Source organism: Octopus bimaculoides, chromosome 15, assembly GCF_046866305.1.
Source record: "Octopus bimaculoides isolate indiv1 chromosome 15, ASM4686630v1, whole genome shotgun sequence".
Taxonomy (NCBI): domain Eukaryota; kingdom Metazoa; phylum Mollusca; class Cephalopoda; order Octopoda; family Octopodidae; genus Octopus; species Octopus bimaculoides.
This window is the reverse complement of record NC_142942.1, coordinates 20,163,349-20,176,247: the sequence shown is the minus strand read 5'-3', so window position 1 is coordinate 20,176,247 and position 12,899 is coordinate 20,163,349. Positions and strand designations below refer to the sequence as shown.

At 37.8% G+C, this 12,899-nt stretch overlaps 5 pseudogenes; all 5 read right to left on the bottom strand.

The window, feature by feature from the left end:
- Positions 1 to 140: 140 nt before the first annotated feature.
- LOC149132432 (uncharacterized) lies at positions 141 to 1,193 on the bottom strand (annotated as a pseudogene).
- Positions 1,194 to 1,371: 178 nt separating this feature from the next.
- On the bottom strand, positions 1,372 to 2,390 carry LOC149132431 (uncharacterized; annotated as a pseudogene).
- A 1,426-nt stretch (positions 2,391 to 3,816) lies between these two features.
- LOC149132430 (uncharacterized) lies at positions 3,817 to 4,800 on the bottom strand (annotated as a pseudogene).
- Positions 4,801 to 5,044: 244 nt separating this feature from the next.
- LOC149132429 (uncharacterized) lies at positions 5,045 to 5,988 on the bottom strand (annotated as a pseudogene).
- Positions 5,989 to 8,024: 2,036 nt separating this feature from the next.
- LOC149132428 (uncharacterized) lies at positions 8,025 to 9,911 on the bottom strand (annotated as a pseudogene).
- Positions 9,912 to 12,899: the final 2,988 nt, after the last annotated feature.

The following is a 12,899-nucleotide window of genomic DNA, read 5'->3' as shown; positions in this document are numbered from 1 at the left end:
CATAACTGTTATAATCCACTATACATTTGGCTTCTTTAACGTTGTTTGTTGTGAACCACACCGCATCTGTGTGTATTAGTGTTTTATCAATGCAGCTTCCGAATGTGAAATTATCAGAAGCTTAGCATCTCTTTTGGCCACCTAAGGCCGTTTCTAATAGATTTTAAAATACAGCTTTTTCCACTGTTGGATGGACCCATGATGTGAAGGCCATTCACTTTTGGGTTGGTTTTTGTGACATATTTCGTAAGTTTGCCAGGCAGACTTTTTATGGTCAATGGTTTAGCCATTGTTCTTTGAAGTCCGTTCTCCGCAGGTGATTTTGTCCACTCTGTGTACTTTCATAACGCCACATGAATTCAATCAGATGTGTCTGCAGTAAATTTCGGGCTGTTCCATTTTCTCTTTTGTTGAGATTCTTTACATGTTTCCATAAGCATTCTATGTGGTTGGTTTTGGCAAATGTTACCGGATCAACAAAATTTATAGAATGGTTTACAGTTAAATGTCTATATCCTAGCTGATTGAGCGTATTATATGAACGCCAGAGGTCAGAAATTATAGTTGTACCAGGCAATATACAGTCTTGTATAATACCTAAAAGAGTGTCTGCAGACCGGTCTTCCACTGCCACCGAAACACATCTTTTTGTATCCCTTTCAAAAGCACCAAACACCCACTGCATTTTAACCTGATGGCCAACAGTATATTTTCTTCTGGCAAATGCACTTTCATTTATCTCCACAATTCAGTTTGGCCCCCTCCCAGCTTAAAGTTTTGTGCAGCATAATATTCTGCACATATATCACGGCAAAAAGTTCTCCAATCTGAGACTGCTATATTCGCTATACAACATTCCAGGGATTATTCCCTTTGCTAAATCTTCTTTTGCCCAATAATACAATATATCGATCATTTGTTCGCATTTCAATTTACTATTTTCTAGAAATGTTCCTTTTCTAATGTAAACCATTTTTCCACATGGCCATATCATGCCATCCGACAAATTGTCTTTGGCTACTTCCATGAGGCCACACGAGGGGTGTATTTAAGAGTCCATGTCTCTTGAGCCAATTAATACTATCTGCTGTTGCAGCAGTGGTGATGGATAGATTGAAAATTACAAGCAGTATATCACAATCTGTAAAGGAAATGTGACATTCATTCCATGAAAGTACACAGAGTTCAGGCAGATGTTGAAATTATATAGCGGGTGTACATACTTCTTGCACATAACTGTTATAATCCACTATACATTTGGCTTCTTTAACGTTGTTTGTTGTGAACCACATCGCATCTGTGTGTATTAGTGTTTTATCAATGCAGCTTCCGAATGTGAAATTATCAGAAGCTTAGCATCTCTTTTGGCCACCTAAGGCCGTTTCTAATAGATTTTAAAATACAGCTTTTTCCACTGTTGGATGGACCCATGATGTGAAGGCCATTCACTTTTGGGTTGATTTTTGTGACATATTTCGTAAGTTTGCCAGGCAGACTTTTTATGGTCAATGGTTTAGCCATTGTTCTTTGAAGTCCGTTCTCCGCAGGTGATTTTGTCCACTCTGTGTACTTTCATAACGCCACATGAATTCAATCAGATGCGTCTGCAGTAAATTTCGGGCTGTTCCATTTTCTCTTTTGTTGAGATTCTTTACATGCTTCCATAAGCATTCTATGTGGTTGGTTTTGGCAAATGTCTATATCCTAGCTGATTGAGCGTATTATATGAACGCCAGAGGTCAGAAATTATAGTTGTACCAGGCAATATACAGTCTTGTATAATACCTAAAAGAGTGTCTGCAGACCGGTCTTCCACTGCCACCGAAACACATCTTTTTGTATCCCTTTCAAAAGCACCAAACACCCACTGCATTTTAACCTGATGGCCAACAGTATATTTTCTTCTGGCAAATGCACTTTCATTTATCTCCACAATTCAGTTTGGCCCCCTCCCAGCTTAAAGTTTTGTGCAGCATAATATTCTGCACATATATCACGGCAAAAAGTTCTCCAATCTGAGACTGCTATATTCGCTATACAACATTCCTGGGATTATTCCCTTTGCTAAATCTTCTTTTGCCCAATAATACAATATATCGATCATTTGTTCGCATTTCAATTTACTATTTTCTAGAAATGTTCCTTTTCTAATGTAAACCATTTTTCCACATGGCCATATCATGCCATCCGACAAATTGTCTTTGGCTACTTCCATGAGGCCACACGAGGGGTGTATTTAAGAGTCCATGTCTCTTGAGCCAATTAATACTATCTGCTGTTGCAGCAGTGGTGATGGATAGATTGAAAATTACAAGCAGTATATCACAATCTGTAAAGGAAATGTGACATTCATTCCATGAAAGTACACAGAGTTCAGGCAGATGTTGAAATTATATAGCGGGTGTACATACTTCTTGCACATAACTGTTATAATCCACTATACATTTGGCTTCTTTAACGTTGTTTGTTGTGAACCACATCGCATCTGTGTGTATTAGTGTTTTATCAATGCAGCTTCCGAATGTGAAATTATCAGAAGCTTAGCATCTCTTTTGGCCACCTAAGGCCGTTTCTAATAGATTTTAAAATACAGCTTTTTCCACTGTTGGATGGACCCATGATGTGAAGGCCATTCACTTTTGGGTTGATTTTTGTGACATATTTCGTAAGTTTGCCAGGCAGACTTTTTATGGTCAATGGTTTAGCCATTGTTCTTTGAAGTCCGTTCTCCGCAGGTGATTTTGTCCACTCTGTGTACTTTCATAACGCCACATGAATTCAATCAGATGCGTCTGCAGTAAATTTCGGGCTGTTCCATTTTCTCTTTTGTTGAGATTCTTTACATGCTTCCATAAGCATTCTATGTGGTTGGTTTTGGCAAATGTCTATATCCTAGCTGATTGAGCGTATTATATGAACGCCAGAGGTCAGAAATTATAGTTGTACCAGGCAATATACAGTCTTGTATAATACCTAAAAGAGTGTCTGCAGACCGGTCTTCCACTGCCACCGAAACACATCTTTTTGTATCCCTTTCAAAAGCACCAAACACCCACTGCATTTTAACCTGATGGCCAACAGTATATTTTCTTCTGGCAAATGCACTTTCATTTATCTCCACAATTCAGTTTGGCCCCCTCCCAGCTTAAAGTTTTGTGCAGCATAATATTCTGCACATATATCACGGCAAAAAGTTCTCCAATCTGAGACTGCTATATTCGCTATACAACATTCCTGGGATTATTCCCTTTGCTAAATCTTCTTTTGCCCAATAATACAATATATCGATCATTTGTTCGCATTTCAATTTACTATTTTCTAGAAATGTTCCTTTTCTAATGTAAACCATTTTTCCACATGGCCATATCATGCCATCCGACAAATTGTCTTTGGCTACTTCCATGAGGCCACACGAGGGGTGTATTTAAGAGTCCATTGTCTCTTGAGCCAATTAATACTATCTGCTGTTGCAGCAGTGGTGATCGATAGATTGAAAATTACAAGCAGTATATCACAATCTGTAAAGGAAATGTGACATTCATTCCATGAAAGTACACAGAGTTCAGGCAGATGTTGAAATTATATAGCGGGTGTACATACTTCTTGCACATAACTGTTATAATCCACTATACATTTGGCTTCTTTAACGTTGTTTGTTGTGAACCACATCGCATCTGTGTGTATTAGTGTTTTGTCAATGCAGCTTCCGAATGTGAAATTATCAGAAGCTTAGCATCTCTTTTGGCCACCTAAGGCCGTTTCTAATAGATTTTAAAATACAGCTTTTTCCACTGTTGGATGGACCCATGATGTGAAGGCCATTCACTTTTGGGTTGATTTTTGTGACATATTTCGTAAGTTTGCCAGGCAGACTTTTTATGGTCAATGGTTTAGCCATTGTTCTTTGAAGTCCGTTCTCCGCAGGTGATTTTGTCCACTCTGTGTACTTTCATAACGCCACATGAATTCAATCAGATGCGTCTGCAGTAAATTTCGGGCTGTTCCATTTTCTCTTTTGTTGAGATTCTTTACATGCTTCCATAAGCATTCTATGTGGTTGGTTTTGGCAAATGTTACCGGATCAACAAAATTTATAGAATGGTTTACAGTTAAATGTCTATATCCTAGCTGATTGAGCGTATTATATGAACGCCAGAGGTCAGAAATTATAGTTGTACCAGGCAATATACAGTCTTGTATAATACCTAAAAGAGTGTCTGCAGACCGGTCTTCCACTGCCACCGAAACACATCTTTATGTATCCCTTTCAAAAGCACCAAACACCCACTGCATTTTAACCTGATGGCCAACAGTATATTTTCTTCTGGCAAATGCACTTTCATTTATCTCCACAATTCAGTTTGGCCCCCTCCCAGCTTAAAGTTTTGTGCAGCATAATATTCTGCACATATATCACGGCAAAAAGTTCTCCAATCTGTGACGGCTACATTGGCTGTACGACATTCTTGGGATATTCCCTTTGCTAAATCTTCTTTTGCCCAATAATACAATATATCGATCATTTGTTCGCATTTCAATTTACTATTTTCTAGAAATGTTCCTTTTCTAATGTAAACCATTTTTCCACATGGCCATATCATGCCATCCGACAAATTGTCTTTGGCTACTTCCATGAGGCCACACGAGGGGTGTATTTAAGAGTCCATGTCTCTTGAGCCAATTAATACTATCTGCTGTTGCAGCAGTGGTGATGGATAGATTGAAAATTACAAGCAGTATATCACAATCTGTAAAGGAAATGTGACATTCATTCCATGAAAGTACACAGAGTTCAGGCAGATGTTGAAATTATATAGCGGGTGTACATACTTCTTGCACATAACTGTTATAATCCACTATACATTTGGCTTCTTTAACGTTGTTTGTTGTGAACCACACCGCATCTGTGTGTATTAGTGTTTTATCAATGCAGCTTCCGAATGTGAAATTATCAGAAGCTTAGCATCTCTTTTGGCCACCTAAGGCCGTTTCTAATAGATTTTAAAATACAGCTTTTTCCACTGTTGGATGGACCCATGATGTGAAGGCCATTCACTTTTGGGTTGATTTTTGTGACATATTTCGTAAGTTTGCCAGGCAGACTTTTTATGGTCAATGGTTTAGCCATTGTTCTTTGAAGTCCGTTCTCCGCAGGTGATTTTGTCCACTCTGTGTACTTTCATAACGCCACATGAATTCAATCAGATGCGTCTGCAGTAAATTTCGGGCTGTTCCATTTTCTCTTTTGTTGAGATTCTTTACATGCTTCCATAAGCATTCTATGTGGTTGGTTTTGGCAAATGTCTATATCCTAGCTGATTGAGCGTATTATATGAACGCCAGAGGTCAGAAATTATAGTTGTACCAGGCAATATACAGTCTTGTATAATACCTAAAAGAGTGTCTGCAGACCGGTCTTCCACTGCCACCGAAACACATCTTTTTGTATCCCTTTCAAAAGCACCAAACACCCACTGCATTTTAACCTGATGGCCAACAGTATATTTTCTTCTGGCAAATGCACTTTCATTTATCTCCACAATTCAGTTTGGCCCCCTCCCAGCTTAAAGTTTTGTGCAGCATAATATTCTGCACATATATCACGGCAAAAAGTTCTCCAATCTGAGACTGCTATATTCGCTATACAACATTCCTGGGATTATTCCCTTTGCTAAATCTTCTTTTGCCCAATAATACAATATATCGATCATTTGTTCGCATTTCAATTTACTATTTTCTAGAAATGTTCCTTTTCTAATGTAAACCATTTTTCCACATGGCCATATCATGCCATCCGACAAATTGTCTTTGGCTACTTCCATGAGGCCACACGAGGGGTGTATTTAAGAGTCCATGTCTCTTGAGCCAATTAATACTATCTGCTGTTGCAGCAGTGGTGATGGATAGATTGAAAATTACAAGCAGTATATCACAATCTGTAAAGGAAATGTGACATTCATTCCATGAAAGTACACAGAGTTCAGGCAGATGTTGAAATTATATAGCGGGTGTACATACTTCTTGCACATAACTGTTATAATCCACAGCTGTATTGGGGCTCATCCCCAGTTCGTTTTCACAATAGCGGACTGTGGTCAGTCCCCTGACCCAACAGTACAAGAATAATGACTACCGCCCACAGAGGAAGTGTGCTACCTTCCAGCCAAGTTTCCTTTCCAATAGAAACTTTAACACAACAACCTCTGACAGTACACCGCCACATAATACGATTACTCAAGGATTTTGTCTTCATTAAGTGCCCATTTACACATTTTTTTGTGGACAGTATAATACCCTTCTCTGTTAAGTACTCCACCGCATCCTCTTGCGTTTTTATTACACTAAACAACTTGCATAGACTAGTCATTTTCACAATGTAATGTAAAATACAAACAATTAAGCACAAGAAAAAATGAACGTGTTTACACACAGTCAGAACAAAATAAAAATGAAAGAATAAGCAACAAAATATGAACAAATAGCAATTAAATTATACGTCGAAAATAAAATGATAAAATAAGCAACACACGTGTTTATGAACAGTCTTGCTCATAGCTCATAGAAAATGTCAGAACTAACAGGGATAAATAGCATATACAGCAGTAACTGTATTCAATTGAATAGACGTCAGTGATTAGTTGAAATTATCGAAATAAGACAATTTTTTTTACCTGAAATAACTTTGAATACGAAAATTTTTAACTGTTCTATAACACAAAATATAGAAGTGTACGAAGTTTGAAAGTGTTTCGGTACCAAAAACACTACATAAAACATAAATGCAAAGTGGCGCCCGTCAAATCAGAAAGATCTACTTTTTCCATGAGTAAGTTTAAGTAAACTGGACCCCTGACAGTTTGGTCAAAAAAAAAAGAAAGAAGGTTCAAAGATACCCAATGTTGGCATCCTTCACCATTTTAAGGTATTTAAACTCTTTTAAAGTATCATTAGTACTATTCCAAAGTTTAAGGTGATTAAAATTATTTAATCTAGTGATATATTTATCTAAAATAATCTTAATTTACCTAGATCTGATTTACTTGGACATATAAGTCTAACTTTGGGGTCAGAGTAAAAATTATCCGTGTGGTCCCTTTTTTCATGTCTGCGCTGCCACATCAATCTGCAGGTACCTCACCATCATTTGTTACCCTGTTTTAAACACGCCCAAGTACTTCCTCTCATCGGTCACTGTCGGCCAATGAAAGGCTTGCTACGTGCACGGTTTCATTGTGCAGCAACTGGTAGGGACGGGGGTGTTTACTACTCCACAAGTGGACCATTATAGGCGGTTACAGGATTATTTTTCGGTGGTAGTAAATAGAATAATACCAAAAGATGTTGCAATCTTTACGGAAGTGTCGCCTCTAATTCGATACTTATCTCCATTGCTAGTGGTTACGTTGAAAAGATTCGTTAGTGTAACGTCGTAGGTACTTGAGATTCATAGCTATTTTGGTCGCTGGTGTATAATTTTCCTTTGTGGTAATAATGAGACGTAAGGAGTAATTCCATTTAGTTGCTGTTGTTTACGGAAATCTTTTTTTAACAATGTTATCTAATGCATTAGCCCTTTTTGGTGATTTCGTAAGTTATGTCCCCAGTCCATTTATTATGGACTGGGTAGAAAAAAATATCTTGCATTCTTTCTTTGCAGAGCATGATTGTGAAAGAACTAAATTTAGGATATGGGCACAACAATGAATAAAGGTCGCACATTCATATTTCTTTCTTACTTTTGCCTGTAACCCATTTAATTGTCCTGCCGTTGTAGCGGCACCATCATATTAAGTGTAGCACTTCCAGTTAACCATTTTTTCATTTCATACAAATTAACCTGAAATTGTCTCGTAAATTTCTTGTAACTTCGCAAATTAGGTGAATTCGGTGTTGGTCTCCCACTGTTTATAATTGTTTTCCATCGAAGTCTCTTTTCGAAAGACTATTTCTCAAAATATCGTTTCTAATACACACTTCACTCAATTCGAATGACTACAGGCTGGAGAGCGAGAAAGCGAGTGTGTCGGTGGGTGCTTGGGATGTGATGTCACGTTTAGCAACTCCTACAAGGGACTGCTTGAAGAAAGAGAATTCGTTCCAATAACTTCCTGAAGATTTCGTCCTTAAATTCATAACGCCACATGAATTCAATCAGATGCGTCTGCAGTAAACTTCGGGCTGTTCCATGTTCTCTTTTGTTGAGATTCTTTACATGCTTCCATAAGCATTCTATGTGGTTGGTTGTGGCAAATGTTACCGGATCAACAAAATTTATAGAATGATTTACAGTCAAATGTCTATATCCTAGCTGATTGAGCGTATTATGCGAACGCCAGAGGTCAGAAATTATAGTTGTACCAGGCAATATACGGTCTTGTATAATACATAAGAGTGTCTGCAGACTGGTCTTCCACTGCCACAAAAACACATCTTTTTGTATCCCTTTCCAAAGCACCAAACACCCACTGCATTTTAACCTGATGGCCAACATTATAATTTCTTGCATCTATCTCCACAATTCAGTTTGGCCCTCCCAGCTTAAAGTTTTGTGCAACATAATATTCTGCACATATATCACAGCAAAAAGTTCTCCAATCTGAGACTGCTATATTCGCTATGCGACATTCCTGGGATATTCCCTTTGCTAAATCTTCTTTTGCCCAATAATACAATATATCGATCATTTGTTCACATTTCAATTTACTATTTTCTAAAATTGTTCCTTTTCTAATGTATTGGGGCTCATCTTGTCATTGCTTCTGGTGAGTCTTCTTCCAGGTTTTCTATATTAAAAGAAGAAGCAGTGTTAGCATTGTCAGGGTTTTTTGCACTCTTTGACTCTCTGAAGTATTTAGCAAATCCAAGATAATGCTTTGCAGTGATTGCGCCTGCCGCAAGTTCTCCTCTAGGTCATTCTCATATGGTTGTTTTGGATGAATCAGATGTCAATTTCCCAAGTATCTTCGCGTCTTCATACCTCCTGCACCACATACTCTCAGATACGAGTCAACCATGGATCTTGCAGCTTCGTTTATTGCTTGTTTTACCCTGGCCCACGTGCTTACACTAGTTTCATGTTGGTGCCATCTTTGGGGTTAATAAACTCAACGTTGTGCTCGACTGTTCTGTGGTGAACATTTTAACCGTTGATTTCAGGAATGTGAGAATCGACTGTTAAATGCATTCCTCCAGTATGTTGCAATCTTGCCATAAAGAAAAACATGTTTGGTCTCACGATGCACTTTGAAAACCCATTGTTCATGTAGCACCCCTTTTTTTAGTTGTATTTGCTGTTAGATTTGAGAGAACGTTAATCTATGTCAACAATCGTCCAAGCTGGTCCACATGGAACATAGCTGTTGTGATCAGGAGCTATGCAGTGGCTCATCCCTACTTTTTCAATGCAACACAACAAAAGTGAAGTTGTCAATTTAAACAGACTATATGTCTGGTTTTTTGATTGGCTAAAATTACCCAAAATGTGCAAACATTAAAAACTATTAACTTTTTATTAATTTATGGCAAAAATGAATTTTATTTCCTGAATTATCATACAAAACTAGAATCGGCACATGAAATTTTTAAAAATCAAAAACTGACAGCAACAGAAATACTAATGCATAAGGCTCATATTTTTGAAGATACTTTCTGTACAATACAGTTGATTCAATTCTTGGTTTTTTCAATCTTGTCAGAATTTCTGGACAAAGTAAATACAAGTTATCAGCTAGTCATCCTATGTGATTTTATTATTTCGTAATAATTACTGTTAAGGGCAGCGAGCTGGCCGAAATTCTAAGTGCAATGTCTTTGAATGTGAACCATTCTGAAAGGGGCTTCCAAATGTTTTCAATTCCAGCTTTTCCATACTGTTCTTTCCAAAGTAATTCGTCGAGATACGATTCAACCATGTCCGTGTGTACCCCATCATACCCTTAAATCGTCGTTTTACATTCTTCCAACAACATTCAACCGAATTTCTATGAACACTTGTTATAGGGTCAACAAAATTTTCCGAATGGTTCACTTTGAAATGGGTAGTAATCCCATTGTACAAGTCTTTTTTGTTTAATATAGCCATATCCACCATACACTAGTCTCTATTTTCCTCTAGCTCTTCAGATAAATTCCATGCTGCTTAAGGGATCTCAAGTCTTCTTATCATTAGAAACAGTTGTATTTGACACAAATGTTACATAAACAAGGGGAAATAATGCAAACTAAAAACATGCAACAGTTATTCCCCCTGCTTCATCGATGTTTTTTTTTTTTTTTTTTGTAACGCATGATATTTTCCAGTCTATAAAATACATCGATATTTAAGTCACAGGGTCGAATTTATCATAAAAATTTTTGTCCTCCGCACCGCCATACAAATCCATCCACCGATCTGGCCAATGTCTTCAAAGTCATATTGTGTGTGCAAACACACATTTTACAGGTGGCAATAATGCTGTTGGCTTTCAAAGATTCTATTATTCTTTCTGGAGCAAGCTGCTTCAATACTTCAAGTGGCAAACACATTTTCAGTTTCATGAACACAATGTTTTGTGCTGGTCGACTGATTCCTTGTCGCTGATCAAATGATTTTTTTAGGGTTGTGCACAAAAGGGAACAATTTGACTGTTGGAATGATGGTCAAATGATTCTCTTCGACACAAAATTCCTTTTGTTTTGCGTTGGTTGCAATTTAAATCTGAATTTACATACGCACTATGTTTCAACTTCAAATGCAACTCAAGATGATTTGGTTTCAGCATAAAAGCTGACCGTTTATCGTGGATAGTGAGTGACAAACTTTCTTTGCTTTACTCATTTTATGCATAGGGTTTGTGACTGAAAGAAATAGAAATTTATTGATAACAGAGATATTGGAAGGATTTAATACAGCTTGTCGGCTATTTTTTGAAATATTTAATTGGGACATAAAAAGTTTAAATTCCATGGATAATGGACTTTTCAGTATCCACTCGTTCTGTTGCAAGTCTGTGTCCCTCCTAAGATGCATTTGGCGTCTTCGATGTTGTGTTAGACCACATCTCGTCTGTATGAATCAATGTTTTATCCATGCAGCTTCCGAATGTGAAATTATCGTAGAGGCCTGACATCTCGTGCTTCCACTGTTCAAGTTTGAGATAAGAATTCACATTTCCGCCAGTTTGCGAGCATCTCTATAGGTAATCTCATCTGACCAAGCCCCCGACCCTTATGTGTCCCGTGTATTGCCCCCGCTTTATTTAGAACCCTTGTGGTTTTAATAAAATCATTGTGAGCATGTTCATTCATCCAGACTTTGTCACCCTCTATATACACCATCATTTAACGTCCGTTGTCCATGCTGACCACAGCTGACAAGTCTTTGGTCTGATTTCTATGGCTGGATGCCCTTCCTAACACCAACTGTTTACAATGTGTTTTTTTTACATGGATTGGCACCCAAGCTCTGCAATGTAAAAAATCTAGCTGAAAGGGAAGCAACGCACCTTTTTTTTTTTTGGTCTCTCTACTCATGAAATGTGTCGAGTTTATGAGACTATGGATAAAGTCCAAAAGTGCATCTGGTAAATGAAGTGTGTGTGTTGTTGAAATTTACAGAATGCAAAGAATATGGATGTAATTTGTTTAACGCTGTGAGTTCATTTATATTCATATTGTTATGTTATTTTGTTTTTATGCTGTAATAAAACGATTGTGACTTCGGAATTAAATAAAAATTAATAATACCCTAAATTTCAGTCTCTGTCTTTATTTACATATTCTTTATTTGTTCCTTTTACCCAGAATTATGAACTTTCATTCCAGGTTCTTTATATCTCTTAATCTCTCTCGGGCGTGGCTATGTGGTAAGGAGCTCACTTTCCAATCACATGGTTTTTGGTTCTGTCCCTCTGGATGACACCTTGGGGCAAGTGCCTTAAAGTATGGCCTCAGGCCGCCCAAAGCTTTGTGAATGGATTTAGTCGGCGGAAATTGAAAACAAAAAGTGGTGCGCGCGCATGTGTATTTATATATGTGGTTGTGTGGTAGGTAGCTCGCTTCTCAACCAAATGGTTCCGAGTTCAGGCCCACTTTGGGACACTGGATTTTGGTGGACAGAAACTGAAAGAATCCCGTCGTATATTATGTATATATATATATATGTATTTATGTGTGTGTGTGTATATATGTACATATATCTACCAAATTCACTCACAATGTATTGGTCGAACCGGAGCTTTATTAGAAGACATTTTCTCAAGATGCCAAACAGTGGGTCTGAATCCGAGACGATGTACGTGGTCGCTAAGCGACCTTCTTAATCATACAGCCATGCCTGCACCTATCGTGATTGAGGGAGATTAGCTGCTTTTTCTAGCAACCATGGGTGGCTATATATTTGCTCAGCCATTGATTTGAAAGAGGAGCTATGTCTAGCAATTTGATCGACCCTCGTTGGTTTGACTACTACCATGTGGTACCTATTGGCATCCAGGTGAAGTGGGCCATATTAACTAACGATTCTGGCAGTTGCCGGCTGGGAGTGATAGGAGATGAGGGAACACAAAGCGATTGTTCTGTTTGAAGTCACTGAAATGAAACGGAACAGTAAACATGAAAGAAACCAAGAGAAAAAGTTTAATGTCTGGCTTCCACAACGGAATAATTTACGATACCTTAAATTTCCATCATTCAGTGGGGGTGAAAATTTATTTTTTGTAGTTTTGATAAGTTTGTTTTTGCTTTCTTGCCATATTAGAAGTAAAGCAATTTTCAAGTGGAATATATGTGAACACACACAATTACACGCGTGTATGTGTGTAATGTTCACATTAGTGTTTGCACACTCCTAACTACACACAGATATCTGTATGTGTATGTAGATATTCTTTTCTAATCTAGGCACAAGGCCCGAAATTTTT